This window comes from Rattus norvegicus, chromosome 10, assembly GCF_036323735.1.
Source record: "Rattus norvegicus strain BN/NHsdMcwi chromosome 10, GRCr8, whole genome shotgun sequence".
Classification (NCBI taxonomy): domain Eukaryota; kingdom Metazoa; phylum Chordata; class Mammalia; order Rodentia; family Muridae; genus Rattus; species Rattus norvegicus.
Window position 1 is genome coordinate 44,914,585 of NC_086028.1, and position 5,893 is coordinate 44,920,477.

At 46.4% G+C, this 5,893-nt stretch overlaps 1 pseudogene; it reads right to left on the reverse strand.

The window, feature by feature from the left end:
• Positions 1–2,896: 2,896 nt before the first annotated feature.
• On the reverse strand, positions 2,897–4,447 carry Rpl15-ps6 (ribosomal protein L15, pseudogene 6; annotated as a pseudogene).
• Positions 4,448–5,893: the final 1,446 nt, after the last annotated feature.

Genomic DNA, 5,893 nt, shown 5'->3' on the forward strand with positions numbered 1-5,893 from the left:
CGGTTTGAATCGCTTTACCTCTGAACTAGTTTGTCAGTGTCCTGGTGGGGCGTTATTAGGATCGCAGCAGTGTGCACTGAGACGGACATGAACCTAGAAAAAGAAGTTAAACCACAGCCACAAGAACAGCACAGTACATCTGTGTTCGCTGCATGAATAGTAAAGCCTTCTCGGGGCTGCATTCTCTGGTGCGTGTCCACCTCAGAGCACTGCCGCAGTCCTGATAACATGTGCCCTACTGTTCTCGCTCAGGCATAGTCAGAGCTGTAAGGACCTCCATCCAGTGTGCTGTAAATCCACATCTGTTTACGATATAGTGAATGGGACATGAGCTTTTGTGAACACGCAAATGAGTTGTGCTTTTCTTTCTTTAATGTATGAAGACGGTGTGACTTGAGCTTCCCACATCCGTGGGAAGTGGTGTTGTAGCATGGACTTGCGTGTGCTGGGAGGTAGTTTGATGAGAGCTGATGTCACCCACCCACGTGCCCCGATTTAGTGTTAGATTCGTGCGTGTTTCTGCAATGGTACACGTGTGTATGCCGGTTCTCAGACAATGTGTTCAAGTGTGGTTGTAAACACACGGATCGTAGCATAGCCGTTTGGATTGCGCTACCTCTGAACTAGTCCTTCAAGGTCCGACGCGCTGCTGTCAAAATATGTGCACTGCTTTCTAAAAAGTCCTTTGTCATCTCTGTCCCAGTGTGTGCTGTGTGACTAATACAACCATTTCTCACCGCATAGCTTTACCTTTTATTTCCCCCCTGTGCACAGGTTCATCTGGATGCTCCGGGGTGGTCTTAGTACCATATGTCCTGCTGTTCTACTGCTAGCATGTTCAGCGCTGTGCAAACACGTCTGCTTTGTTGCAAACACACATCTGTTTATGCTGCAGCAGTAGGACATGGTCTTTGTAAACGTGCAAATGTGTAAATTTTTTTAATGCAAAGTGGTGTGAGCCATTCTGCTAGCACATTCCCACCCAGTGAGGTGGCAGTACAACTTCGTGTCTCCTGTGTCATAATTCCATGAATGCAGGCGTCTAGCATCCCTGAGTCCTGCTACCCTTTTACATTTGTGTGAGTTTCTGTAATGCTGTGTTTGTTTATAGCTGTTCTCAAACAATGTGCTTCAGTGAGCTTGTGAACGCTCGGTCTCGTGGATCCTAGAATATGGGTTGGAATCATTCTACCTCTGAACTAGCTCTTCGACCCCCAGGTGCACTGTTAGAGCAATATGTTCATATGCCCTGATTTCTAATAATGTTTTTATCACTTCTGACACACACATCTATGTTTAGTACAACCATTCTTGCCATCATAGGTTTATAATTTCCCCTTGGGTGTCCATCTCAGGGCACTGCTGGACTCTCAAAAACGCATGTGATATATTTCTAATTAAGGCATCTCTAGAGCTGTATGAGAGCCTCCATCTGCTCTGTCGTAAATATTAATCTGTTTACACTGCATAGTAGGACATCGATTTTGGCAAACATGCATAAGTGCAAATGCCCCATACCCATGGGCCCTCCTTTAATATTACATTTCCATTGTTTCTGTAACAGTGACATTTGGGTTGGCCTGTAAACAATGGGCCTCACAGACGCTAGGCTATCGGTTTCAACTGTGCTCCCTTTGAAGTGGTTCTTCGATGTCCAGTACAGTTCAGCCAGCATAGCACCATTACTATGGTTGCACCAACTCGAACCTTTTAAGGCTTAAATTAAATCATCCTTTTAGGTTGAAGTGATCCCCCCACCTCCCAATCAGGAAAAGAAAAAGTGGGCAGGTATAGGAAGCAAGACTGGGGAGCCTTGGCCATCCGGACAGTGGATGATGCATAAGAATTCATTACTGCAGTCTCTGCAATTGGTGCCTCTGAACTTCTGAATCACTAAAGATTTCAAACATGACATTTCCCTCTAATTAATAATATTCACGCTGGGGGTTGGGGATTTAGCAAAGTGGTAGAGCGCTTGCCTAGCAAGCGCAAGGCCCTAGGTTTAGTCCTCAGCTACGAAAAAAAAAATATTCACGCTGAAGTACTTGGAGAAAAACAGGTTGATGGTCTTAACCATATTTTGAAATTTGTCAAGATGATAAGATAGATGACAGGGAGGGAAGGAGCTGGGTAGCAGTTGCACAGGTCAGAGGTCACGGCACAGCTGCTCGGGAAAGAGCAAGACCCAGCACCCAGCGCAGTGTAGGGATTGTACTGTTCGGGGACTGCAGTTCCCAATTTTTATGCTTTTGTTCTTTTCTTATTTAGAAAACAAGTTAATATAATATATTTTGATCATCTTATTCCCCCGCCCCCAACTCCTCTCAGATTCTCCCCACTTTCCTACCCACCCAACTTCACATTCTTTTGTCTATCAGATCAAAACCCAAAAACACCGTCCCAAAGGTCAAACCAAAACAACAACAAAAGACAAAATAACCAAACCAAAATAAAAAGCAAATAATAGAACAAAACAAAAAGTAGTCTGCTTTGTGTTAGTAAACTGTTCCTCGGCATAAGGCCCAGCCTGGAGAATACTTTGGTATTGTAGCTAGTGACCCTGCGTTGAACAAAACTGAGATTTTTTTCCTTCAAGCTCCTCTATGCAAGGCTTACAAATCTATGTGGAAGAGGAGGCAGGAAGATTGTAAGAACCCGGGTGATGGCCGGCTCCAAGGAAAAATGTCCCCCAGCCACTACAGGACTGATACACATATGAACTTCCACGTACTGTGACAGCATGCGCTAATCCTGCATGGGTTCAAATCCCAGCACAGAGAGGGGGAGGTAGTCATGAACTCCCGTCCCTAGTCAAGAAATTATTCACGATTGATTATGTATTGTTTGACTGTTCTAAATTGTTTATTGGATATGAACTTTACAAACATCGTGTGTACTAACAGTAATGGCGGAGCTGAAGAGAATTGCGCCTTCTCCAGGCTGTACGGAGAGATCCACCAATAGTGTGGTGGAACTTGTGGCCCTTTCCAAGGCCGCGGCTCTTTCGGCAGCAGATGTCAGCCCACGCATCTCTCTGTGCTTGTGGACTGGTTTGGTGATCCACTGGGTGTCAGGATTTCTTCTGACAACTTAATGGAATGGATCAATGAGGATAACCTCAAAAAATTTATATGTGGAATCTTCACCAACCCAGTAGGAATTCAGAACTCCCAAAGCTCCACAATGGCGCCCAGCTCTCTCCTCAGCAACAGACTGAAGGCTTCGGGAAAATTTCAACTAGTGGACAGGCTTACCATAAGTTGCACCCTTAGGAACCTGACGTTAGCAACCACCACGGTGGACATGAATCCTGTAAATGACATTACCTTGCTTAGCCTTGTATCCCACCCAGTCTTCGCTCTTTATCAGGCCGGGTGGGGCGGGGAGCCCTGTGCTGCGCAGAGAGCTGGTGGTATCGCCAGCAGCGGACCTTCAGAAGAAAGCGCATCGCACTGGACTGCTTCTTCCTCCATAGCTCCTGGATGTATTTGTATGCACCCATCTCGGCTTCCCTGATGACTGCCACCTAATTATGTATTTTTAAAGACTTGAAGAGAATGGGGTTGGAGAGGTGGCTCAGTGGTTAAGAGCACTTGCTCTTGTGGAAAAACCTAGGTTCAGTTCCCAGCATGCACATTGGGCAGTTCATAACAAAACTTACCTGTAACTTCAGGAGAGCGAATTCCGTCTGGCTTCTGCAGGCACCTGCATGTACATCCACTCTGGTGCACATACATAAAATAAGTAAGAAAGGCATGAAAAAGAAATCTGCTTTTAAAATGGGGAGTTCACAGGTTCTCATCACCAGGAAACAGAGCGCCAAGCACTCTCTGCATTGTGTGCATCAAATCATCACATTGTACTTTGTGTTCAAGGAGAAAAACCTAGTTTCCACCGATATGAATACAGAAGGTTCCAAAGGAGTTGAGGACAGACACATCTTTGATGAGGAGTGACCCTTCTTCCTCTGTCTGTCCTACCCCAGTAGCCCACGTCACTCCTTGGTAGAGACATACTTAACTTTGTGGGGCCAAGTCTGGGTGTCCTCTATGCACTCATTACCCAACACGATCCGCTAGGAGCCTATGGTGATGACAAAGGCGGGTCCTTTAAGAGGCAGGGCCTACAAAAGGGCCAGTAGGAAGTTGGGGTCTATCATCGAAAGGGATGGGAGGGCCTCAGCCTATTGTTCGAATCTTTCATTCTTGGCCGTAAGTTGAGGAGCTCTGCTCCACCACCGACTCCAATGGAGTGTACTGAAAGATGATGAGGGGGCTGGAGAGATGGCTCAGCGGTTAAGAGCACCCGACTACTCTTCCAGAGGTCCTGAGTTCAATTCCCAGCAACCACATGGTGGCTCACAACCATCTGTAAAGAGATCTGATGCCCTCTTCTGGTGTATCTGAAGATAGTTACAGTGTACTTATACATAATAAATTAATAAATCTTTAAAAAAAAAAAAAAAGAAAGATGATGATATGCTGGCCTCCTCCAAGGGCAAGAGGTCTCTAAGACCGTGAACCAGAGCCAATGTCTAGGCTGCTTCTCTCTGTGACAGTAAGGAAGGGCTGACTGGTGCACTTCAGTTAACTCATCTGGAAAGTAGACCTCCTGAGGCCCACAAAACCCTCACAAAGGTCTTCCCATGGCTCCTTCTCAGTGCTTACTAAGGTCCTGGCGCCAGGGACTGCTCCAGGTGGAGATGACAGAAACACAGCATGGTCCATGCACACCGGTGAGCTGTGTTTGTCATCATTAGGCGCAGTCGACTCCTGAATTACCCCCATGTTGGGGACTAATATTGTAGCCCGGGAGTGACAATGGAGCCTGCATCGGGTACCAGAGCAGTCCGATTTCAAACACCAGGTGGAGGCAGGTGTCTGGTTCCCTGGAGATCATCCCAAGGAAGCTGAAGGCTGATCCCTCCTAGGATCCACTCTGCTGGCCAGGCATGGAGGGGATGGAATAGTTCAAGTTCAGGCTCCTCCCCTTGAGAGCTGACATCCCCACAGGGTCTCCAATAAAATACAACTGCGTCTTTCTCTCTCTTGCATCTCCCTCTGCTCTGGGTGGGCTCTGCTTTCCCTCACTGTCTCGATAGGGGTCTCAGATTCTACTGATGTTCCTCAGAGCAAAAGGCATCGAGCAGTCAGCCCTCTCCAGGGACAGGCCTCTTGAACAGAGCTTTCTGTGAGCAGTGGAGTCCTCTGGCTGGTTGGTGAGCAAAGCCAGATGGGAAAGGAAGGCTGAAAGGGAACTGTGGACTTGGCCGCTTTCCTAGCTTTCGGAATGAATTCAGAAGCAGGCAGAACACAGCTGTTGGGGCTTGATTCTCAGGAACCTACCGGGCTTCTAGCCATGGTTTTTGTAGTCACAGACAACAGTTCTACTGTGTGTGAGGTTGACATCCACACAGCTAGCCTGAGACCCCAGCCCCTCCCCACCTTGTGTCCCTTCTGTCACCTCGTATGAGGTTCCATGCTTTGTGGCAGTGTACTAGAGCTGGTGTGTGGTTGGCTCACAAGGCCACACTTTATTGGTCTGCAGGCTTTTCCTTGGACCCAGATGGGTTGTTTCTAGTGATCCTAGGTAGGACTGGCTTCACAGAGTCCTTCTTCCTTTCCTGTTCATTCTCTAGTTAGCTAGATACCAAGACACAAATGCTGGGCCAGGAATGGGATCATACAGTGTCTTAATCAGGGTTCTCTAGAGTAACAGAACTTATAGAATGAATGAATTTATCTATCTATATATTTATCATTTTATCATCTATCTATCAATCTAACTACCTGTGTATGCCATATATAAAAATATATAAGTATATATAAATATATATATTATTTATTAGAATCCTTACGTCCTGTGGTCCAGATAATCCAACTATAGCTTCCTA